This window comes from Galendromus occidentalis, unplaced genomic scaffold (assembly GCF_000255335.2).
Source record: "Galendromus occidentalis unplaced genomic scaffold, Mocc_1.1 scf7180000077464, whole genome shotgun sequence".
Classification (NCBI taxonomy): Eukaryota; Metazoa; Arthropoda; class Arachnida; order Mesostigmata; family Phytoseiidae; genus Galendromus; species Galendromus occidentalis.
The window spans coordinates 431,570-457,718 of NW_003805452.1; the positions used below are offsets into that span (position 1 = coordinate 431,570).

Consider the following 26,149-nt stretch of genomic DNA (forward strand, 5'->3'; position numbering starts at 1 on the left):
CTCTTCATCTGTATGCCTCGCTCCGAAGTTCTGAGTGTTTGAACCCGGTCGTCTTCGCTTCAGCGCACCTTCACGGGTCATCCCATCATCGAGTGTCGTCCGATCATTCCATCGTTTGGGACAGTCATCTGATTTTTACTCTCAAGCTCCGGCGCCCCGCGCACTGAGCGGAGAATGAGAGTTTCTACAAAAGTGGGCTCCGGCCGCCATCCTCCCCGAGAGTTGGCCTGGTTTCCAGCCATTCTCTCTAACACCCAATTTGCTCAGGCGTGTTCAGCCGAGGTCGTCGAGTTCAGCTTTTAGGAGAGCGACAAGCGGCATTTTTTAGTGTTATGTACCAACAAACTCTTTTCTCTCACGTCACTCAACGTAAAATGCCTTTGAAACGAGTGGGCGAACTAGGCGGAGGCGACAGGAACGTCAGACGCGGCGTAATCCTGACGACGTATAAAACTGAATTCTCCCGCGACACGTTCCTTCCAGCAGGTGCTCTTCCACGGACCCCCCCCCTTCCATCCAAAAAGGCTGAAATAACATACACATCGTCAGATCTTAAGAAAAGACGAAATATGATTTCCCTGATCTCAATTCGGGCTGCTCTAGTCTTTAATAGCTCGCATGATTGAAAAACGGAGCCTGAGAGGGGGGACATTGTTCGCAGAGCTCGTAAACTCCCATGAGTTACGTTTACGCCGAACAGTAGCCCACTCGACGACGCACAGATCGTGGAAACTCTCCACGGGGATCGCCTCCCACGCGATATCAACACACATGGAAGCATTATGAGCTAGAGTGGTGAATTTCCACTGAGTCGCTCCCGATCCTTGTGTACTCGGCACATTTTTCCGGAAGAAGACAAAGGAGGAGGAACTATCTATCCGGTCCGGGATTCCGTCGTAGCGCCTCGGTCCCTCGAGAGACGACCACGTCCGCTTGCTTATCTAGCACGTCTGTTATCTCACTGTGTCTAGCCGCTTGTTCCGACCGAGAAGCCCTCCTATTCTGGACCCCGAGCAGGCCCCCACTCAGGCTCAAAGCGGGAACCTTCGACTCCGACCACGCCGCTTTCCGCTTTCACTGTCCTCTTCACACCCTCTGGGCATAGGAGTCTCCAGCTGCGGCGCCCATAGTCCGCTCCGGTGCTTGTTCAGACTTTGCCGCGATTGACTCAGATTCCTGATCGATCATTCAGTTCGAAGGGTCATCCTCGCGCCTACCCTCAAGCATGAATGAGGAATAAGCGTTCCGAAATTTTTAGCCAGTGAGTGAGAGAAATCGAATGGAGAATTCAGCGTCGTCGGATCGTCGCGGCTGCTCCGGGGGGCTGGAGACGCCGCGTGCGTCCATAAGAAGCTCTACGGACTCAAGGGAATGAAATCGCTTCCTCAGTCCATGAGTATCCCCCTGGAAGTCTTTATAGGCATTCGGATGACTTTTTGGGGTTCGGCCAATTTTCCCCGGAGCAGCCGCGACGACCATCACGCTGCAGTTCGAGTCACTCGAGACGGGACTGAACGATTCGAGAGGAACTTCAGCGGATCGCGTCCCCCGACAGCGCCAAAAGCGTGATCTCCTGTCCGTAGACAGGGTTGCAGCTTAGAACGATCTCGAAAAGGGTGGATGACGAACCCGACTCTGGGATAGTTTCCTCTCCACGTTATCCGACCCGGCCGACGGCGGCTCGGTGGTGCGTCGGGTTCGCGTTCGAGGAACTCTCTCGCCCGAACATTGACCTATGATCCTAATGGAGCAGTGTTATGCAAAAGCCCTGTGCCTTCGAAACAACAGCAATAACAGCAATAGGGCTGAACTGCTCGGGAGCGATAAACTTTATAAAGTCGACGATAACGCCAATAGAAGAAATATGAGTCTCTAGAGCGGAACTCCTCGAGCCGCTGCGGCCGAAAGCCGTCAGGCCAGGCGTAGCGAGAGGGGCTGCGGGAGAACAACTGAGACGGACTCGAAAGTCGAAAGATCGTCTGGCGGCGCCGGAGTCTACCGCGGCTTCTTTGCTCACACCAAGGCATCATTTGCACTCCCTGACAGCTCTCGAAGGACAAATAAATAATCAAAACGTATGGAACAGCCCGGAATAGCTCCTCCTCTCTCCGTGTGACTTCCTGCGTCCTCTCTCCTCCCGATTCCCCCGAACGGGGAGCGCTCGCTGAGAGGGACCCAGAGTCGAATCGCTTTACCTACCTTTGCTGAGCTCGTAGCTCACTCTCAGGAGCGTTCAAGCAAAGCTCTACCTCAGGCTGGTCAGCTCGAGGGCATCGACGTGGTCAGACTGTGAAGTAGAGTAGGAGCTACGAAACTACCTATCCAAGTCTTCGTATCGTAAGCGGCGTCCTCGAACAACCGACAAACGGTGGAAGGAGCCCGGGGAACAATTGGAACGAAGCTCCGGAATTCCAAAGCGATGCACGGAAAGTCCGACCCACCGGCTGACCGACGAACGGCGACCAACGCGCAGGACCGACCGCTCGGCTAATGGACGATCCGAAATCGGCTTCACTCTACGGCGGACCGTCGGGAATGACAGACTTGTCTGGTGACTTGATAACTCTATCAACTCGCTCGGGCAGCAAGACAACTCGGGCGAACCGGTCGGCATCGAGGTGGATTGCGCTCCGAGCCCCAATTTTGATTTCTCCTTTTTAGCAGTTTCACCTCTCCATCGTACCACCGCGCCGTCGAAGTAGCCAAGTGCCTCTCCCGTCGATCCCGTCATCGAATTTATTTCTTTTCCGCCCTAATTCTCTCCCAAACCTCTTCTTTCGCCTGTGGTGCCAGTAGCAGCAGCACGACGAACGACGCGGCGTCGTCGTCTTCGTCGGGGTCGTCTGCGGCTCAATCGTCGTCGCTCCATATTTCCATCAAGTATAATGGCCACCCCTAACGTTCGGCGAGCGAATCAAAAATTTATTACACTCTGGCGATTCCTTGCTCCGCCTTACGTGCGAATGTCTCTCCCTTCGATCGAACGTCTGTCCGTCTTTCCGTCTAACTCTCGATTCGACGGTCGGTCGGTCGGTCTGTCTGTCAGCCGGACTGTTCTCCCTGCGGCCGCTCGATGAGGATTGAGAAGAGTAGCCGGATAGACAATGATTTTCTCTCCTTCGGTAGACCGTTCGGAAGAACGACACGGCTGGAAATAATGGGAGCCTGTTTTTTCCCCTCAATTCCGCTCGACAACTTCAAAGTGTCAGTCATTTGCTCGCTGGATAGCTGGGCAGCCGGATCGCGGGAGAACGGCCCGCCGGCACTCTTGGAGCGCTCCTTGATTGTGGAATACCCATCCGATGTGAGCCCCGCTGCTGCTGCTGCTGCTGTCGGTGGGATATAATCTGGCTGACGTACGGGAGGAGATGTGGAAGCTCCATTGCGGCCAAGGCAAGGTTGAACGAACAGAAGGAGGAATTTAGACCTCTGGGGCGCTTGCGTAGAGTCTGACGGTTCGGGTTGGGCTCACGAGTCCTGGCGAATGTTGTCTCGAGTTCCAAACGATGAGATTTCGGCTCTCGACAATCGACACCGGGTAAAATACTCCGGGGAGGATTTTTTTGCCCTTCGCTCTAGCGACAGCTATGTTGTTCCCTCGAAATCCGAAGATTACCGGAGTGTGGGCCTGGAGTCCTCGGCGGCCTTCGTTTGGGAAACGTGCCAGGGTCAGAGTCGGCAGTTATGTCCAACTTCGTTTCGTCCCAACGAGAAATCCAGTAGCAGAAGCAGTCAGCCGAGCGGACCATCAGGCGTCGGGTTGCTCGGTACATCTGCCGTCCAACTGTATTTGTTAGATGGATTAGTCCGTTGTCTGTTTTTTTTCCGTGGAACGGCAGGAAAACAAAACAAGCGGGGAAAAGAGAAGCTCAAAGCTAGGAGCAGACGTCCTCTTTTTCTTCTCTCGTAGGTCTATTTCGTAAACTGTGCAGTAAACTGTCGTCTGAATCGGAAGCCTCCGTCTGCGATTATTTCGAGCAACGAGACGGGTCATTCGGAGTGCATCGAACGGAAAGAAACGAGCGGGGACGCGCCTGCGAACGAAAGGAACACCCGTGTCGAAGCTCCAACTTCCGCTACCGTTTCCGTCTTGCCATTCATCGCTGATTAGGATATTATGTTGTGCCCGAATGTTGTTTTTGTTCGCGTAACTCTAGCGAGCCCCGTCGCATTGGTTTTTCTCCACTACGGAAGAACCGCACGATGAGTCGCTTACGTGGAGAACATTCTCGATGGAGAGATTCGAGCCCGAGGAGTAATTATTTTGGCGGACAGATAAGGAGCTTCCGTGAATAGCTCGATGTGTACATGCGATTGTGGAGAATGAACAGTCGTTTTTTTTCACTATGAACGACCGAAAATTGTCCAACTCGGTGATCCACAATGCAAGATAGTCGATTATGCTTACCCTGCTCAGAGAAATTTCGGATTCCGTCGAAAATCGCTCGGTCTATCTTAATTAATGCCCTTATGTCCGTTCGTAAATCCTGAATGACAATTCACGGTAAAATTCAGATCTCTTCGCTCTCAGCTTCATTAAGCGCATTCCGAAAATCGGGAGAGTTGATCTCTTTCACTATCATCGAATGACTCCCGGTCCGGTTCTGGAACGGAAGTCGTTCCTCACTTAGTCGGATGTCAATCTCTTTGTGACAGCGTCGCTTACATAAAGTTCCACTGACGGTAGGATCTGGAGAGTTCGCGAGTGAATCGTAACGTCGATCACCATGTTCTGCGATAGTTCCTCCTCCTATCCTCTTCCCGATCAGAGGGAATCCAGTAGGCTATAGTTGATGGTCCTGTGGAAAAACGTCAACTTCCCTTTTGTTCAGGCACCGTTATCTTATCGGGTCGAGTGATACCATTTTTGTGGGAGGCTCAGTACAAATCGCACGCAACGGGGTCTGTTCCTCCGGACTCACTCTGCTGTTGAGTTTTTCCCTCGCGATTCCCGCTGAGCAGAGTATACTCTTTTTCTCTCGTATTTCCAGTATGCTCTCATGCCGTTTGCTGCACAGAGATCCGGACCAAGCGAAAAATCCAGCGCTCATCTCAACTCAACCGAGATTGATGCTCGGATCATTTCGATTGATATCGAAGCACCCCGATCGAGTCTTCAGAGCTTCCTAATTTGTAGGTTCAATCTCTGCTTCCCTCACGAACGTTGAACGGGCGGGGCCCGAATCGTCGTTCCGCCCGCTCATCGTTCCTCGCTTCACAAACATCGCTACTTTCACAGCGCAGGAAATGCCGATTTTGAGTCAGCCACAGTCTGTTTCACGCCGCGTTTCCAAGTTTTTCGTTTCCGACAAGGAATTCCACAGACTTCCGCATCTCGGTAGATAGCATTGATGCTGCCATCTACGTAGAACCGCTGTCTGTCCGTACTTCTGTCTGCGTACTTTTTCGCTTGGTAGTCTTGTCCTCTGGAAAGAGAAAAAAACTTTCTCCACCGAAAACGGCTCTGAGTTAGCTACAGCCAAGACAGGGAAGAAACTGCGCAACGGACAAAAGAAGAAAGATGAAACCTTCTTCTCTCGGAGGGAGACCTCGTCCGTCGCACGAGCAGTGGCCTTCAGCAACCTCCGACGGCAAGCCAGGATCTTGCGATTCTTGAACAGCGCTGCCACACTTCCGACGAATCCACCGAGTAACCAGGTTGGAAAGCGGCGACGGAGGATCACCCCCACAGAGAGCTCGACTGCCTCCCCGCCAGCCAGCCATTCCGGCGCGCTTTTCGAGGTTTAAGGCAAAATGTTATTTCCACAATGGCGGGCCGGCCTGGGCTTCTGAGGAGTCGGCTGCCAAACTCCGCTCGCACGCTTGCAAACAGCGGCCCGGCCGACGCACGCACGACGGCCAGCTCAGCCAGCCCGCTCGCTCGTAAGGATCGCCTGGCCGGTCGGTCGGTCGGTCGGTCGACTTACTGAACGGAGGAAGCAGCGAGTGAGCCGTTCATTCAATTCTACTCTATCATATACTCTCCAGAGTCCACTATTCTTCTCTCGGTATTGTTCTTCTTTGAGCTTTCCTTCTGCCGGGCTCCATCTCGTTGAAAGCTTTCGGAGTCACAAGCTCGAGCAACAATTTCACTCTCTACAGCTGCATTCGTCTTCTGCTTGAGCTGCTACAATAGCGCAGTAGCGACTGAATCAAACATTCCGTCCTTGCGGTGGGGGACCACCGGTATTCCGGCTGCTGGAGAGGGGGAAGGAAAGTCTACGGAGAGATAAACAGGAAGGACGAGCGGATGCGACTCGGAAGAAATTGGAAAAATCGGGAACCTTCCGCGCCGTACCCACATCCAATACCTTATCATGATACCGACTTCGGCCAGATTTACGACGGAAGGAACGGAGAGGTTCGCGATTTCCCGCTGACGCTGGATAAGAAATCAGAGGCTCTGCGATGAGCTGATGGCATGCTCCATACTACCTCCTCAATCGCGGGAGATCTACTCACCTCCCAAGCGTACGCGGAGCATTCTATTTCGGGACAATTTTGTCGACCGAAACCCTGTTGCGGCTCCGAAGTTTGGAGGTATTCACGAACGGAGGCCCAGCCTTGTGTTAAGTCACCTGCGAGGCCCGGGGCACTTTTCCAGCCCAAGGAGTGCGCTTCGGACTAATTGATGTCCGGAGACACGAGCCCGGCATTCATTAATTATGGATTTTGAGCGCCGTGCTAAGCGGAGTCACCTCCGTGAGACAAGTCGAGTATTTGTGCGGAACAGAGCATCCGATCGTGGTCGATACGTGAAAATGCCGTGGAAAGCTGAACGAACTCCTGCCGGAAGCGAGAGCGTACGACGGTCGGGAGGTGGATATCAGTAAAATCGGTGCAAGAAAGAGATCGAGCTTCGCCCGGAATCAGGAGAATCGGGAAAACGATCAGCTCTCGGGGACTCCAGAGAGATCGGGAGGTGACGCAGGGTTACGAGGAAGGTTTCGTGGGGGTCTGGGTTAGAGTGGAATAATTCGCGGCTAACGACCCCAAGAAATTACGATAGGTATGTACATATCTCTGTACGGGGTCAGCGACTCATGTCCGGGAGCGAGTCGGTCGAATAAACAGAAAGGCGACGGATAGAGAGCACAGGCTAAAACGAGAAAAGCGTTTCAGAGGAATGGACTTGGCACTGTCCTCATGCTACAGCCGTGCTTGAATGCTGAGATTTATGTTGTAAAAATTGTTGGACATTGTTGCATGCCGGCCCTAGTGTCTGGCGCGCTGCAGGGTCGCTTCACTCTGATTGAGGTCGCGGCCGTTCCGTATGATTCGAGGGAAGTGACCGGAGTCGTGATGAGAATCGCAGCTTCCATATGGAAGTCCGATCGTCTCTTTCCTCAGCGACCGTCGACGGGACTGTAGTATGCAGTCGGTCTCGTCGCCGCTGTGAATGAATCGCTGCGGATTATGAACAATGAATGACCCGCCATAATCCGTACAGGTACAGGGCCAAATGGCTCACAAGAGGCGTCTGCACAACAAGTAGGGCATCGAAACTGCCGCCGTTAGTCACCCGGTTGCCGATCAATTTGTCCCGCTTGTCACTTAAACGAGCCAACGGACGACAACGACGACCGAATACAAGTAGCGCGCGCTTTTTCCGCCCCGAACGACTTTCTTCACTTATATTTCACCAGCAATCCTCGCCTTTCAACGTCCCTTGATATCACCCCGCGTCCGCAAGTTTCGAGAAGAATTAAGGGAAAAGTTCGTTTTCGAAGAGAAACAAGGAGGAGCACGAAAAGAACAAAAGAGAGGGAAAAAAGCTGCCACCATGTATCTGCACCATTATGTCCCATTTTGCCTTCGATCGATTCATTAAGGCTTTTGGGTTTGAGGGGTGGCCGGCAGGGGAGTGGCTATCAGGGAGATTTTCAGAGAGCACGCAGCAGCCGGGAAGCTGGCGATGAGCGATTCATGTGGTTTCGGGACAATGGAGGACGTGTTCGTCGACGACAAAACTACAATAACTCGAAGAAAGGGATGCTGAGAGTCCCCGGAGAGTCCGCGGGGGTCGGACTGAGGTTCTTATCTCGCTCCGGAGGAAAGGTCGACCATTATTTAGCGAAGGAAGACAGGATGAGCGAGCACAACTTCTCAGCAGCGCTGACCACAGCAGCAGCCGTATCTGCAGTGACTGCAGTGGAAAGCTGCGGGGCAGCAAATTCTATTACGACGCTTAATCTAATGCTGTCCATAACTGAAACCTACGGTAGCTTTCATAAGGCGAAGTGCCAAGTTACGCGGTCTCCCAATTCACAGGCGGGCACACAGACGTACCAGTCCGCAGGCAGCGAGAGGAACGGTGTGGCCATTTGGGCTGGCGACCGCAAAACCATAAAGTCAGCGGACCAGATCAAATCAGCTGATCGTGGTGGAGCTACAGGATACCGCAATAGATGACACACGTGTAGATCTCATCGGAAAAGCGATGTGTCCCACGCTCATGATTCAGCTTTCTCTTAACCGACCTTCGCGCATGGACCCTTATACAATATGTAGCTATAGGGATCCATCCCGGGAGTTTCGGATGGATCCGGGATGATCGGGGATTCGGGTGAATCCTGGCTTCCAAAACACGGCGGTCGCTTCGTGAATGCGGCCGCTTCGGGAATGTTTGAGTCCAATGACCGAAAAGCAAATTATTCGAAATAATAAGAGTCAGACTGTCGGACTCTTCAGAGGAATATTCCACTGACTGGGGAGGGGCGGAGCTGATTACCACTCGATTCTCGTATCGAAGCGTCGCGTCAACGGTGAGACAACAACAACTCCTCTCACGAACAACCGTCGCAGGTAACTCCGTGCGATCTAAGAATAGAAGGAACGCTGCCCTGTGCGACCGACACGACGGTCTTGCGTAGGGGTAGAGAGCAACATTTGTGGGAGTTCCTACGGACGGAATAAAACGAGTGAAAGGTGCATAGCGAACAAGTACGTCTCTAATTAAATGAGTTTGGAGTGACAAGATCGAGACAGAGGCGCACGCCAGGAATGAGGGAACAGGCCGTCGACAGAGCCACGTGCATAATCTCAGAGGCTTCAAACACGCTGTAAAACGAAAGTTAAGAGCGGAAGCAGCCTCTCGTAAACTCTGCCAAGGAGCTCGTGACGCCAGGCCAGAGACGCGTTCCAGTTCTGCGTGCCTACCTGTCTAATCCTACGTGTATTTCCCCGGATGCTCGATTTGCATTTCCAAGGAGCACGAGTCCGGGGAGCCACGTGCCATTTTATGGAATACGGATGCGTTCCAAACTCGCGCGGAAATCGTCCCTCTCGGACGTGCGATTGTCGATGACTGTTTCCCCGGAATGGAGGTCTCGTGGGAGTGGAACGATCCCTAGGATCGGGCTTGATGCCAGGTCTCGGCGGGTTTGTTCATCGGACTTCCAGAGATTTCATGGAAAAAGGGAACGGGAGGAATTTTTTTCCCGGATGAGGAGAGGCTCCGGAGAAATAAGTTCGCCCATACCCTCCGCTGCTCTCCTCGACGTTCCCATTGTTGATTGTATTGTTGTTGCCGTTGTTGCTTTGTTGTTCTTGATGCTGTTGGCGGTGACGGTGGTGGTCTTGGTGGTAATGCCCCAAGAGCTTCGGTCATTAAGGGTAAGCTGCTTCCACTGTGCAACACCATCATCTATCTTCGGAGCTGTCGGGTGTCCTGCTTGCTTGCTAGCTAGTCCGCTTGCTCGCTCGCTTGCCGGGCTGTACTTCGCCTGACTGTGGCTGCTCCGCCGTCACCGTCATTGCCGCCGCCGCTGCCGCTAGTGTTGTTGTTGTTCTTCTTCTCCCTTTCTATTCGACTGCGTTGTCGTCGACGTCTCGTCTCCCGTTCGCCGCCCGCGCAGTCGGTCTGACTCCGTTCGTTCTCTTTTCTGCTGATCTTCCCTTGGATTAGCGGCTCAAGACAACTTAGTTTGCTCGCCCTCCGGAGAACGAGAAGGACGTGAGCGAATCAGCAGAAGGCGGAGGACAGAGCGAACGCCGAACCACCGACAGACGAACGGAAACTTCATCCGTCCGTCCGTCTGTCGCTTCTCATCGTCATTCAGTCACTTGTGTAGCGCGGAGCTCCGACACGTCAGAGCGTCTTGCGAAACGCACGCCTTGGATCTTGCTCGAATCGAGCACTGCAAAATCATTTGCGCAGACCGACGCATTGACTGACTGACGGACGGACGGACGAGTGGACACGCGGATACGAGAGCGGACCCGACTCGCTCTCCCAGATCGTGTCCGAGAGTCTTTCTCAACTTCTTCCTGAGCGCAATCAGAAGAGTCGCGTGAGATCTCTCAAACGTCAAGCCAGATCGACTCGAGTCCCAACTCACGGCGTCGGCGGCGTTTCCTCCTCGAGGATCGCGCGGCTATAAGGAACACGAAGATCCTCTCTCCGCGTCGGATCACTGATCTTGACAGTGATTTGATTATCGTTCCCCGAGAGCCGTACAAAACCAAACTGCTCGATTCGTCCAGCTGTGAAGCCGAACCTTAATTCAGTGCCAGTCCTCTTAGCCGGCAATCGGCGAGCACAGACGCCGACGATGGCAACTTCTCTCCGGCTGCTTGTTTGCTAATGGTCACCGGGTTTATTGTTAACAAGCCTGCCGGACGACGGATGGAAACTGCTGTTGTACCAGCCGATTAGTCGATCGTCGGACGCAATATCGCTCCATCTGATCGATGTTCGTTTCTCGATGCCACGGGTCTGGGCATCCTTCTTGCAACGAGCAGAATGAGAAGGATCTCTGATGGGAGATTTTTCTTGCGAACATCCGCATAGTTCCGTATCCAGTGAATGGCAATGCTTCCAGATCGAAATCCCCCTCCGCACCGTCTCGTTTTCCCGATGCGTCAGATATGTCGATGAAGGATTAAATCGTGCGAGGTGGCGACGCGGCGCGATCGGCGTCTGGAGGACGATTCCGGGTGTTGCTGCCGACCTTGATTACGTAATCTGGAAAGTTTGTGAAATGTGTGCGCGGAGAAACGAGATGTGATGGGTGCAACCAGTGTCGAGGAACGTCGGGATACTTGGTGGGAAAAGAATATCGAAAGTCCGCTCAGAAAGCAGTGAAAGTTTGCGAACAGGCAGAAACGGGGTTGAGGATGATGGAGGAAGACCGGGAAGAGCATGTCCGAGGAGGGCGTGAGTGTTGAAGTGCCTCGGAACGATGGCCGGTGGGTGCAGCGTTGGTGGCTGCGGAGTATCCTGAGCTTGTTCCGAGCCGACTCTCACGTTCCGCCGTCATCGTCGACGGGGGGGGGAAACGACAGCCAGCAAGACAGGAAGCGTTACGAGCGGTGTGTGCGGCATAAAATGCACACGCTCGCCGGCCGTCTGAGTAAGTCACAGAAATCCTCACAAGAAACACTGACGCGACTACAACGACAGAGCTTCGCGCTGAACTTGACGACCCGAGAGCTGAGGGGCGAATGATGATCCTGGACGTCCGGCGGATGACTTCAGGGACGACCGGGAATGTTGAAGCGAGCACGCGGAAACACGTCTGTTCGTACACTGAACCCCACTCCGACCAAATTAGCCGGGCGAGATCTCCTATGCGTAACTGGTTGGAGTGGAGGGAGGAGAAAGACATTCACTTCGTCGACGGATGACGCAATTTCAGCGCGATGCTGATGGGCCCGGCATACTCCCTTCAAAATCATAGATTTCAAATGATTTTCATGCATATAATAATTTCGAATACCTATATGCAATGAGCCTTCCGACGACTAGGTGGTGAGCTCAAAATATCACAATGTCTACTGAATGCGTAATAATTATCATGTAGTACTCCAGCGTAAATCCGGGATAGTTTTCCATTTCGGATTGGGGACTCAGGAGGATAAATTCCGCCTCTTCCTCCTCGAAACCCCGGAGGAAGTTCTCTCCCCGCGGGGAGACCCTGCCGAAATGTTTCTGTGAGTCTCCGTGAGCTTTTCCTGCGAGAGAATATACTCAGCTTCCTTATCAACGCAAGCGCTCAAGAACCGGAGATCATCCAGGAACTCCATCGCTCTGTCCACCATACGAAACTCGTCGACATCATCGAGGAACGCCTGGATGAGCCATGGGGGCTGATCGATTGGGCTCGCTGGTTTTCTCCTCGTGAATCGGCTCTCCAAACGTCAAGAACCCCATAGCGCGGTACAGTTCGCGGAAATTCCCCAGGAATCCAGATGTTCAACCGCGAGCGACGAGTGTGAGGTGAGGGCGGCTCCATCATCGATGAGAATGTCTGCGGAGGAATATTCTGGCAGGATTGCGATTGCCAAATCGCGGCTAACGGGCTTTCGCAGCGTAGGCTCGAAGTTGATCCCTCGGTCGGCAGACACTGCGTACGGCTGCTGGGCTCCGGATGGTGTGAGCAGACGCGCCAGGCAAGGTCGACATGGAAGGGGCGTCTTGGTTTCGTGATAAATCACAGCAGAGCGGAGCCCCAAACAGAGGAGACAGCTTCTGCAGAGCAGACACCGTCGGTGCACTCCCGTCCCTTACCCCTTGAGCGCGCAAGCCTCAAGACGATTCTTCGCAAAGCTCTCGAACTCTGCGAATGCTCGAACGACGGAAAAAGAGATCCCCCCGCCCCCCATATATTTGTCGCAAATCCAAGAGCGTGATGATGCCGAGCAGGGTTCGGAATCATGTCGGAAAAGCGCTCGAGAAGGCGATGTGTTAAATGCAAAATGTATGCTCGAGGCGTTCGAATATGCGGCGGCGTCGCTGATGCGGCAAACTTCGCATGTAGCCTCCGCCGCACGGCGCCTGCGAGAAAAAAAAAGGATGAACTCTCTCGAGGAATGGATTCTACATACATAGATGCCTCGTCGACCCTGAACGCTGCGCGAGGCTCGTTGCACGAGAGGCTGCGCTGTGGACTTCGGTCAGTCACGTTGTTCCAGATGGGAAACGAATGCGCTCCCGCCGCCCGTCCACTCAACACGTCTCCAAAGTAAAGAAACAAACTACTCAATTCACGTGTGGGCGTGCAGGTGGAGGCTGATGGTGGGAGGATGGATGAATGGACGAGTAGGCGGATGAATTCACGATTAGAATCCACTGGGTGGATGCAAGCACCGTTTTTTTCCGGCTGCTCGGTGGAGCTACGACGTACGTACGTACGCTCAACCGATTCACTCGGCTCACCGAGCTTCTCGTGGCGCCGCACGGCGGTGCTCGCTACATAATTCAGCAAGTTCTCCCATCTCGAAGCGGATAAAGTAAACGGGCCGAGAGTTCAGATCTACAACATCAGAGGCGCAGAGAAAGACGCTGTTCGAGCAGCCCTCTTAGTTGCGTCATGCTCCGTCTTCCCGGAACTCTCGTACGCGGAGCTGGAGCGTCGAGCATTGTGCTCCACGGTGGAATTGATCTGAAGACCGCGTGAACACCGAGTGACTCGCCTGTCCCTGCTGATGGTCTAGAGCAAGTGTAGACTCATAACTCTGGGGATCAGGAGCTGGACTCCATCAATCTGCTTGTGGACACTCGAATTCATTTCCAGGGAGCATCAAGGAGCCCCGAGACCTCCGAGGGAAAAGAGAGGGAAAAAAGATGCAAGTCTCACCAAGAAGACTCCCGATCGGTGAAGAGTCTGATCGTCAGTCTCGTCCTTCTTCGGGAATGGGATGATTTAGGGCAAAAATCATCAGCGGTTCAGGAAAGAGAAAGGGAATGATGCCGTCAGGAGCAGCCTCGTCTCGAGGCAGGGGGTTTTGAACCTTCAAGGAGGCTGAGCAGGACGACTATTGCAGCTGCAGGAGCCGCCAGAGACTCGAGAGGCTCCGACGTCCGCCTGCCCGTACCTCCGCGGGTAAGCGTGTCCTTTCTTATTCCTATACGACCGCTCGGCGTCCCAGCAGACCGCTTGCGTGCCGAGTAGCTCGGAAGGTCGCTCGCCCCTTCGTCTCGGCAGGGTCGGAAAACTATCTCTGCGGTGCCCGGTTTCCGACCTTCTCTGCCGCCCGCAGGAGCGTCAGTCGATTTCCACACGCCGCCGACTGCCGTCTTTCTTCTATGGTGTTGCAAGACTCCAACTTTGCGTGTTTCCTCAGTCATTGCAATGTTTCTCCGGCCGCCATCGGTATAAGATCAAGGGTGTAGTCATCGTAATGATCGGGGTCCTGACCCAAGTCCCCATCCTGCGGGATCGGGTGCAGAATCTGAACCGCAAGCACATTGGTGAACTCAATCCATGTCATGGCGCAGTCGTCTACGTATAGACAAACCGTTCCGAATCGAAGGGAGCTCAACAACTGGAACGGCGTAGCACGGCATGGCTGTCCAAGATGGAAACCTCCTGCGGGAAAAATGCAGATCTTCCGCCTGCCGAATCGAGGCTTCTGCTCCATCTCTTGGCTGGAGATGGGCTCCCCGACTTCAGCTGCAACGAGTCAAGACACGGAAAGGGAAAAGAGCTGAAAATAAGTAGATTCCACGAGGCTTATGCGACTTGTGCAAGTATGTCGAGCCCACGTCATATCCACCGCTCGTAGACCGTATGCGCGGCTGGCATCCAGCAACTTACAACTGCTCTACATAATCTGTCTCCCAGGAATTGTGCCAAGAAAGGGGAGAGGAATAAGATGGAGAAACCGTCGCGAGCAGCGGTTCTCCCTCGATGAGTGCACAGCCGAAACGTCTACGACGGATGTACGGTGCATCTCCGCTTGCTGGAACTAGCATCTCTGGACCAGCTCTTATATGTTATGGTATCTGGAACCAGCTACGTACCAGGGGCAAATCAGTGAGGTCAGCACGAAGAAGCCGTATGCGGTGTTTTATCACCGCCCGATCGTCACAAGATCATTTGGCCTCACCGGGAGCGCACATCGCTGTGATGCATGTAGTAGTACGTAGGTCTCAAGCGAAGCGCACCACGCTCTCTACACCGGTGAACGCCTCACACGCGAAGTGGCTCCGCAGGAGTCATGTCGGGACAGATTCGTGCGGCAGGCCAGCGGTAGAGTCGGTGATAGCGTCGGCCGGTCGTACAGGTCGCCGTGACGGTCGAGGTGAGCGCTTTACTTTCTTTCAGACTGTTCCTCTCAGACTCGATCACTCGCGCACCCGCTACCATTTGCCCTCCTTTTGATGCTGTCGCCTCCACCACGACAAAATCGTGCGGACGCCACGCTCCGTTTGTGGAGCGAAGCGCATTCTGCTGATAGCGGAGCGACCTTCCAAGGGCAACCGACCCCGCACTCGCCTCCACAACTTTCGCCTGTGTACCCACTCGGGCGGTGCGGTTTGAGCGGCGTTGGCCGCGGCGAGAACCCGTTGGCTGGTTGGCCCCTCGTAGCTCAGATTGCGGAGTCGCGGAGCGAATTGTAAATGGCCGCCGGCCGCCCCTCACCAGTGCTTGCCAAAAGCAGATAGTCAAGCGAGCCGACCGATCAGCGGGAGAAGAAGAGAGAGAACATGCTTCGTTTAACTTTTGCTCCTCGACTACCGCAACCGGCGTATTGGGTACGGGAACGTTCATACATAGGAACCGATTGGGGAGGAGCTTCGCCAAGAAGTACAAGTTCTTGCATCATAGAGCTCGAATGGGTGAAGAGTCCCAGTCCAGACCTCATTGACTGGGGGAGGTCTGACCCCACCTGCTGATAACGCATGAACATTCGAGGACCGCGGTCCCGGAGCTGTTGCGATATCAAATAACTGAGAACGAAACGGCGGTGTTCGTCCGCACTCCTCATGGGCGGGAGGAGCTGCACGTATGCTCGCGTCCAGATTCTGATGCGACTGGGAGACACGGCACTCGGAAAGATCACTGAATATAATTAGTGCACGATCCTCGGAACTCGAGAAATTTCTTAGGAAAATTCAACTTCGGAGCGACTTGTGGGGAAGCGGGAAGCCGACCGATAGAAAACCGGTAGATTCACCATGCGGTGGCTCCCCGGCTCGGAACATACTCAAAATGAGTGGTGCAATTACCGCGCGAATCCTTAGACTCGACCACCGCTGATTGAGAGCGATCGTAAAAACGCACTTCAATCTTATTGAGCCGAGGAAGAGGAGGAGAGGTTCGGAACAAGAAGATTGGACGTATAGACACACGGGAAACTCCGTTGAGAGGGACTGCAGACACGGGAGACAGAGATTCGGCGATACGGATCCATACCCGAACAATGGCGCTCTACCCGAAAGCCATAACCACTCACACCAAGACGCGTTCGGTGAGCACGCAAATCCAAAACAGGACACGGAACCCGTTCCGGTTCAGATCCTGGAAACGCGGATCAGGATATTCCGAGTAAGCGAGAGGAGCAGATATGTTCCTGTGTCTCCTCTGTCCCTCTTCCCCGCCCCCTGTGCTCTTCGTCGAGCCCAGCGCAGGGATTATGCGACCCGCTAGCTCCGGATTCCGTTGAATACTGAGACGCTCTCGGCGTCGCGCTCTTCCACTCCGACGATGCCGGACGATCGACCCGCGAACAGCTCAGGAACCTTGTCGTTAGCAGAGCGGGGAGCGAGCGCGAGAGAGAAAGGAATGCATCGAGGAGAGAAAGCGGCTCATGAATGAGAATGCCTTGTCCCTATACAAAATGCATCGATACGATCAGCAACGGCCGCTGCAGCAGCTTTTGTGACGGAGACGTCGGCTATTCATATCAAGCGCCCGAGTCTGAACGATGACGGCCGCTCAGTGAGGCTTCCGATAGCTCCTGCAGCTTGCGCTGTGAGAATCCCGCGCCGCATACTTTCGACGAGTCAGAAGGAATCATTCCGGGTCAACTTGAAAGTAGTTTCGGTTCCCGATCGATCGTGTACGCTCCGGTTGGAACACACTAATGCAGCAGTTTCGTTTGATTCCATTCTCTCTCTGCTGGGCGGGGAAGGGGGTTCCCGCCTCCGGAACACTCGCATGTAGTCGGGAAATGTTTTGATGATCGGGGCGGACTTTTGACGATTCACCTATTTTTCCCGAACTGGACCACCGGAAGGATTTTCTCCCTCCTGACGACCCTCGGGCAATACCTTGTTCTTACGCATCTAAATGCATTCAGTTATTGACAGACAGAGATGCGATACGCCGCTCCAGTTGATGGATTTCGACTAATTGCTCTCAGCGATAGTTTGATGGGAGCACCGAGCCGTAAATAATGGAGCTGATGCGATTGTGCGAGTTCTTGAATACACACTATCGGGTCCGTCGGAGCTTGGACGGCCAGCCAGACCAACAACGGGACGGCTCGCATCGCCAACATGGTTCAACAACGGTATGTTGCACTCAAAACGTGCAGAAGGAGAGAAAACGAAAGTCTGGTCCACCTGTCACGAGTCACCCCGGTCGGAGGGGGGATCGGGGGAAGGCGGTGCCCCATGCGTCGTCACGCCTCGAACACGACTTCAATGCGTCTTGAGGCCTACTGCTGCGCGAAACACTGACGGGATGACTCGACTTCCTCCAAATGGCAGTATCGGACTAAGAAAGGCTACCTGCAACCGCGCAAGGCCCCTGATCCAATGAGGACGCTGCACACGCCGCGCAGGGAAGGGGAGTGCCGCGGAAGCCATGGAACGGAAGAATCGGTCTGCATAGCCGAATAGCCCTTAGGATTTGGGCCAGTGTGACATCAAAGGTTCGCAGGGAAATCGTGAATTTCTCCCTGAGGGGCACAATGTGCTCCTGAAGAAATTTGAGAAATCGAGATGTGCGGAAGAAGGAGGCTATGATCGCCATTTATTGATTGGAGGTATACGTAGGTAGCTATACGTATACGTATATGGTGGGACATCATTCGGAAAAACTGGAGAGGGATTCTCGGAATCTCTGTGCCATGCCGGCATGGATCCTTTAATCGAACGCGTATTTTACGCTTCCCGGGAGCTCAGCCCTCAGTCTACAAATCTACCGTCTCGACGAGAGTCGTCGATCGTACCCCGTGTTTTTGAATAGCGTATATCACTGTTTAGATGCGAGGGTCGCAGCAATCGCGAAGGCCATTGAATGAATTTTTGATCAAGAGCGGACCACGTAAATGAGACGATATGCTTCGCTGATATTGAATTACAATCTGTAGATGGTCGGCTTGAGCGCGACCGACGACTCCGACGTATCGGTGGCTATTTCGAGCTGCTCCGCAACACATGGGGCGAGTCACCCCATCATTCACATCGCGTCAAGATTCCAAGGTGACAGGGACATAGATTTGCCTGAATCGAGAGGTATCGCTCAGGCACGCGAGGGTTCAAGTTGCTCCTGGCATCGTGTAGCCCTGTTGGATACGCCCTGGATGAGCATTAGAGTTTCAGAGACGTAAGACCATCGAGCAAGCCCTTTATTATGGAGGCGAAGACTGGACGCCCGAGAGACTGACCACCGACATAGGGTCGCAACCCAACAGAGAGCTTCGAGAGCTCAGGAGCAGTCAGCAGTCCCAATCGATGGATATCGGAGCTGAGGATGAATCTCACGACCTTGATCCCCGGGTTTGTTTGAGACTTTTTTCTAAGACTTCTTGCGGTTTCCTCAACGGGACCTAGGACACGTTCCGCAAGAACGTCACCGTGATCAGGGCATTATAACGTCACTTAATGAATATTTCGGGAAACCTCAAGGAGAAAGCCTCTTCCGAAGTTCGTCCTCCGGGCATGAACTAGGAGGATATTCCTGGGTTCGGCATGAAGGAATTACTCAAGTGAAGCTCTTACGATAAGCGGTTCATTTGCGCGCATCACAAGAGCTCATAGCGCTGACGTGACGTGACAGCGGTTGCTTTTGTTCGCATAGGGGGCAACAAGAAAGTGAGGGAAAAAATCGCTGCACACAATGTTAGTTCGAGTATTTCCACTTACCACCACGCGTAGCAAAGGAGCAAGTAAGCACTTGCGGATTTTTATCATCGGCCCAAACTTGGTCGTGCTCCCTCACTTCCGTTCTACTTTCCTCTTTTCTCGCTCCGATTGTCCGAGTGTCAGTTTGTTCGCATGTGCGTGTTTTTGAGTGTGATTGCCGTCTGTCGAGTCGGAGTCGCAAGCTCCGCGCACCAGTCGGAGATAGCCGCTGGAAGGCGGTTCTCCATCGCCAGTCAGTAAAAAGATGCTGGATGCTCAGTTCAGGAGGGCGTAATGAACAAACAGAGCGCAGCTGATAGTTGAACAGCGATGCTATATGCATGTATGGATGGCACTGTTGTTTGATTATGAATTTATTCGGACGATCTGTTCCCGCTTGCTTTCGGACTGGAAGGACCCTGAGGGCAGCTGACAGCGCTTCCGTGGTTGCAAACCTTGAGCAGATACGAAGCTCGGTGATCGAAAACAAGAAAAGTTCAGCTATCAGAATTTCTGAACCGATCGCCTCCGTTCCGAGGACCGGGAATCCTCCGAATCATCCGCGCGTTCGAATTTCCACAGGTTCGACCCATCGCGGACACTCGTAGGCGAGAGAAAAAAGCCTCAAGCGGCGAACTATTCCTGCCGCTGCCGATTCACTCGTCGCGAGGATGCTGTAGTACAACGAGGGTCGAATCCGCCCGTTCCGGCTTCGCCTCGCAGCATTTCCGAAGAGAGAAAAAAATTCAAAACGCTTCGGTGCTCGAATAATATTTTTTCGGAAGCGGAGCAATTTCCCGAATCTCTATACCGATAAGCAGGAGCTACGGAATGAAACTTCGAAAGAGAGGGAAACCGAGCTCGCTATCGAGACTTACTCCATTAAATGTTTCCGGCGCTGGAATCGTGGAGATGCTGTCAGTGTTCTAGAAGATACCGCATTCGGCGGCTCTGTCCTCTTGCTCGCTGGTAAGGACCTTCCGACAAAGACGGATCAGCGGAAATGGCCGAGAATAGACGAGGGACTACACGATTTGGTTCTCCATTCCAGTCGCGTTGGGCCTCCGGAGGTTCGCGTAATGTTCATTTCGCCCCGTTGTTATTTTCTCCGCTTGCTTTGCCCTCTCATTGTATAACGGACGCAATAGAGTAGTCAGAATGGCGACCCGCCGAAGGAGGCGCGGACTCCAGCCTGTAGGGCTAGAAAATGAACGGAACGGAAACTCCCGACATGTCGATGATAGAAAAACATGCAGCCTGCAGCGCACACCCAAACTTCGGCGGTCTGCTCGGCCACGTGTCGCAAACGCTTACGACGACGACGTGACCAACTGAAGCCGCGCCAAAAACGTTCTGACTCGCACCAGGAGAGCCTAATGATACTCTCACCAGTCGATCACTTCACCACCAGGGTCAATGTCGATTACGACTTCTGTATTGCTCTGCTAGCAGCTCCGGCTACTTCCCGGGGCCGTTTGTTTACCCCGACGCTGGGGTTTTTGTCTCGGCTTTCGCTCCATTCATTATTGAGGCGCCGAACCCTTGGGCCGATCTGATCTGGATAAAATGTCGGTTGTCGAGAAACACTCACGATCACAAGGGAACTCCCCATGTGGGAAAAGAGCTGAAGGTCGACCGTTTTGCAGGCGGAGGGCGTGTTGCAGAAAGATGAGTTCTAGCGGAGCGTCCCGTGCGCAGGACGAGGGGGTTACCAAAGTATCCAAGGTGGGATTAGGGACATGGGAAATCGGTATGGGACCAGGGCCGCGGTACAGAGCGAGAGCCACCGAGGGCTGCGGAATGGGTTCTCGGTCGGTTTTACGGATAACAACTTCGAATCCGTTTTGGAGCTTCCTGAGCAGCAGAACCGCTGGTTCTGGATGATTTATTTTCGAGTTGCGTGCAACTGACCCCACCGACTGTGCTTCTTTCGCGATTGCCCGCCGTAACCACACATCGAGCAATTTCGCATGCCGCTCGAGAAAACTCTACAGCACTCCACTCAACTCCTGTACAAACAAATTCCGAATTTCCACGGGATAATTGATTCGGAGCTCTTCTGAGTCTGCCATAAATCGCAAGTGGATCCCTAAGCGTATTACAATCGGAGCCAGCATCCGCCGTCGGAGCCGCTTTTCCTCACCGAATGGTTCCAGTGAATGTCCATGGTTAGAATCGGCCATCACAGTTGCTGTGGGATGTATGGGCTCATTCATCCATCCGTTCGCTTACTTTGTCCCTCTTCCGTTCGCGGGCCGCTTCTCTTGCGGCTCAAGAGCGGACTCTGACCGGAACTATTCTCATGTGTGTAATTAAAGCTCCGAGGCAGGGCTCTCTGCGCCACGTTCCTCACGATGGTTTGCCAGACCGGTCGGACAACCGGGACCGCTTGGCGCACAGGAATGCACTGCCCACCAATGCGCTCCGGCCAGAGAACATGCCAGGACGCGAGGTCAACTCGGGCTATGCGCGGACTCATTCGTGACTTAATTTCATAGCCAGCGCACGTCGGCTTGAGAGTGACTAGACGGGAAGGAAGACTTTCTACGACCGAGAGTCAACATAGCTTCTCTCTTTCTCCTCATCACTCCATCGCTACTCGAGCTGTTAGCATGAGCCCGACAGCAGCTTCTGACGCCACAGGGCTATCTACTCCTTGCATTGGACTATTCAAGCAAACAGGCTAGCGAGCAAGAAACGGAGCGAGTTGGCAAACTTTTGGAACGCGACACCATGACAGTGGCACGCGGAGACAGTGTATGTAGACGATTACGGGGAGGAGGATGGAGAGGAGGAAGAGAGCGGGAAACTTACGACAGTAGGGACAAAGGAATCTGCGGAGAAGCCAGCTCGGGCTCCGTCAGTCACGAGATATGCCACAGAAATCGCAGTAGAAGCCTTCTGTGGGTAATAGCTCTGTCGAAGGACACTCTTCCGCAGTCTCTGCTCGAGCTTATCGCTGAAATTGCGCATGTGGAATCAAGGGTAGGTCACGCGACCCCACAGTGTGGCTCTTCGGGAAGGCGAATCGCATTGCGTCAAACGAGAGGAGGGCGCGTGAAATATAGAGGATTCCGGCACTAATTGGGCGCCGAATCCTTTCCCTTCATTGGCATAATTATCCAAGCACCGTTGGAATCCATCATTCCGGACAGGTCGATCGATCCGTCGACCCAGCGATGCTGGCGAATATTCAGTCAGCGATCGATAGCCATATTCACGGGGACATCTCTCTGGCTCGAAAACTGTTTGAATAGAATAATGTAGGTCATGGGTCGCCATGAGTGATGATACTATGTGTGAAGGCGCCTCATAGAAACCACTTATCACAATAGTTCAACTCAGTGGCAGCACCGTGGCAGGAATATTGGAGAGAGTTTTATGAAGAACATCGGAGAAGCCTCAAGTCCCCTTGTCCACGGATGATATCCTATATATTCGTCTGAACCTCTGTACTTACCTAGACACATTAGATTTGTGTTTCAGAATCTGAAAGGGTTGCATCGGGATTGGAGCGATTTCCACAACGGGTTGCGTATCCGCTTAGACTGACGGAAAGAATCATTGCAGCTCACCGGCAAGAAGACCCGGGAAAAAGCTCTGCTAGAAATTCTAATCGATGATGGTGTTGAAATCTAAAATCTTTCAAATTTGCATTGCTTCACTTCTTGCGGCAGATGTGCCGTCTCTCGAGCTAGACAAAGAGATAACCTTCGCGAGCCTTGATCAATACCTGCCGTCGGAGATTGCATCTGACGCGATACGTATCTTGTGGCATTTTAGAAAGCTGAAAAGCTAAGCCTGCAACCCGAATATCGTAGGCTGCTTTGAAGCTATGATGACATCACTGTGAATTCTGCTTCGTCTCGAGCGATTCGATGCACGAATACGCCGACCATGCTTCGATTCTCCCGTCTCGCGCGAAAAATCGGCCCTGATCACCAGTATTGAGGAAATCTGAAGAAACTCCACTATAGGCGCCGATCGGGTCGCGGAAACCTCCTTCCCATGAAATCTACGACGTTCCTGTTTGTTGCGGGCTGAATGAACACTCGGGGTCCTGAATATGAGCGTCGGAACGATGTGAATCAGTGAGCGCAACTGTGGTGTCATCTGAAGGTCGGAGGGTGTCTTTCGGGCGCGGAGGGGATTATAATGTGTTTTGTACTTCGAAATTACACCCTGTGGGTCGCAGAGCGTGCTCTTTTGCTCTTCGTGTCTCTCGCTGTGTCTGTGTTGCGCCGCAAACAGAATCCACTGTCTATGATAACCCCCAATCAGATACCCTCCGTTGACATCACCGGAGTCACGCGACTTCAAAAACACTCAATCCCGCACCTGACTCGAACAGAGATAAAACCCCCGAACCCCTCGAACTGGATGGAGAATGGTTTATTTTTCTCTACGACGAAAGATACTTCGATAGCTTCAGGATTATTTTGGTATTTCATCCCCGAGAAGATAGAGAATTCGTCTCGCGCCATCGTGCGATAATTTTCGCGTCGAGCTTATCCGTCCTCCATTTCAGGTATTTCCACCCGGCTCGTCGTTCGGGAAGGTCATCAAACTGAGCTTCCGTGTGACCTCCGGTCGCCGATGGATGAAGGCGACATGACGAACGAAACGGCCCTCGCGGTCGTGCATTGGTATCACACGCCGGACAAGAAATCACATCATCATCATCACGTACGAATTCATCACACTCCAGTGTACACCGTCGATTTTGGTCAGGACTTTTCGACCGAGGGCCAGCGTTCGAACAACATTCTCCAAGTAAGCGCAGAAATCGTTATAACGACGTTCACCAGTCCGAGCTCAGGAGCCTCGCGACTTTCCTCCACGATGTCACGGAAAGTCGTATTTTTATCGAAACGTTGTCCGGATCAGGGGAGTTTTCCGCGACCATTGGCGGAGGGGATAATATGCCTGCGCAGATCGCCATTCTTGCGTTCCGGGAGTGAGAAAACGCTCACGGTTTACTATTCTCGTCGCGGCGTTCGCCACGACCACGAGTGAACTTCCGAGGGATGATACGACCTTTCGTGACGAGCGTGTCTAGTTTCCAAGTGGGGAGACGTGCCCACGCTCGATCCACGCAACTTCAGCTCTGCCTAAGGAGGAGCATTGTGCTTGTGATTCGTGAGCGAGCGAGTGGACGAGCGGACTGCCGGGAGAACGAAAGAATGAATGTTCCTCTTCTCCCCCAAACGATGCTACCCCGTCAGACAGCGAAATTGAGCTTTTATCCGTGCTCTCCGTAGTGGGGAGAAATTAAAGCGAGCGACTTTCCGCGAGTCCGGAAATCTCTATGAGGCAGAAAGTGGCGAGGGTAAGGCGTGGGTTGCAATGGCGCTCCGTAGGCCGACCCGCTCTTCGGTTGAGTTGTTTATCTACAGGACCGACATTGGCTGACGGACGGCCTTGGGGCTACATAACTGACGAAAAGGAAAAGTTTGAAACACTGCTCCGGATGAAACGCCACTTCATGAAACAAGTCACTGCGATAAGATAACGTCGCTTTATACACCGGCGGAAAAATATAATGCCTCAGGCGAACATAATTGCCTTTATGGTCTGCGCCAATTACAAAGCAGCTTGACCTATTCGAGAGCCGGGCGCATTCCGCCTAGATAACTAAGATTGTAAGTTATGCCGGCTTGTGGCCGGGCCGACCAATCTACCGGTGAAACACCGATCGTCTGCGCAAACTCTTCCGAATTGATGCCTCTGGCGAGATCAGCATCTCTAATGAATTCGAAGTCGATGCGCTAATGCAGCAGATCTGGACCGCAGTTCGACTCCAGGATGACGCAGATGCGGACGCTGGCTTCATTGGGGCGTTGAGATCTCCTGCTCGGTGCTCAGATCGAATACCTCCTGATGAGATCCTCACGTGAGATCTGTCACTGTCTTCTGTCATCTTGGGCTGAGTTCTTATTATTGAGAAAACCGTAAGGCAGATGGGCGGATTATGGATCCGTAGGTGTTCGGGAGTGATTCGGGTTACCTCCGGCCATTGCATTCGGATGGCCGATCGAATGCCTTGGATCCAATCCGCGAACTCGAAAAAAAAGCTCAGGAGCCTACCGGAATTGAAATTCCGAAATTGTGAAACTCACGAAGCGTTCCGTGATATCAGACCGGTAGAGATTCACTGCCAATGGATGCAAAAAAAGTTGGAGCGTCAAACAAATATCCCGCTGATCACCGCAGGCCATCCATGTTGGCCGTCAATGAACGATATTCGGCCGGTCGACCTCTCGCTTACCGGATCCGCAATTCTAATAATTGTGCATCTCAACTGTCGTCATTGCTCTCATAAAACCGCGAACACAAATAGCCACGGAGGTTTGATCGTGGTGCGTGCGTGCGGGACATTGCCGACCGCCTCCGTAACCGCGCTGTGTCCGACATGTTCGACGGAGACGAACACGAAAAGACGCACTGATAGCTCACGCAGAACGACACGGGAATATATTCGGAGAATACGCTGGCCCAAACTTGGACGTATTAGCAGTGAAAGTTTACTATGCAAAGTTATCCGCTGGTCCGTGTTCAGCTCGGCACGCAAGCGGTACGGCAAGGGCCTCTGATCGGGTCGAGTGGCCACAACGCAAGGATCGTACAAAGTTCTAGTCGTCGCGAGCTTCGGAGGAAATTGATTCAGGACTCGTTGCAGCCCGCCGAGTTGACAGACTGGCTGACTGACTGACTGCCGAACGAGGCGGGCGGGATCTCGTTTTTCTCTCGGCGAACCGCGTCAGAGAGGGTGACTGACTTGAGGTCGTTGCTGGTAGTAGGTGGTGCCGATGACGGTGACGCCTGAAACAACCTCTAAAAATAAGCTTAATTGAAGTAACTAATAAACGCTCGTCGTGGCGTTTTTTTGTGAAAACACCTTTCTTGGAAACCTGCCCGCCCTCTGATCGAACGGGAAACTCAAAGCGAGCAGAGAAGGAAGGCGTTGCCGACAACCTTCGCAGCCTGATGTAGGGAGCGGCGTCAGTCGAGTACACACCGGCCTGTCCTACGACAGAATTTCAGAATCGCTCCCTCACTCGTTTGCCTTCAAAGATCCAAGACGACGACGACGACGCGAGCCCGTCTCCCGCTTGAACGACGCAGAGAAGTTATATTCTGCCGTGCCGCCAGCAGTAGTTCGCTATTGCGACTGGCCGCGAGCAATAAAAATCGCGAAGCACATGGTGCGAGCGAAGATTTCTGTCGGGAGAAGATGCAAAGCGGGGGAATGAAACCGCCGACCGGTTCGAGAACGGAATAAACGCCCCGGGTACGAGGAGCGTGAAGTGATCAGACGCCGTTCGACTGTGGCGCAAACCTTCCAGAAGA

The 26,149-nt window shown here is 53.3% G+C and overlaps 1 pseudogene; it reads left to right on the top strand.

The window, feature by feature from the left end:
- The window catches only part of LOC100905486 (uncharacterized), a 225,782-nt pseudogene that overhangs the window by 167,914 nt on the left and 31,719 nt on the right, over nt 1-26,149 (top strand).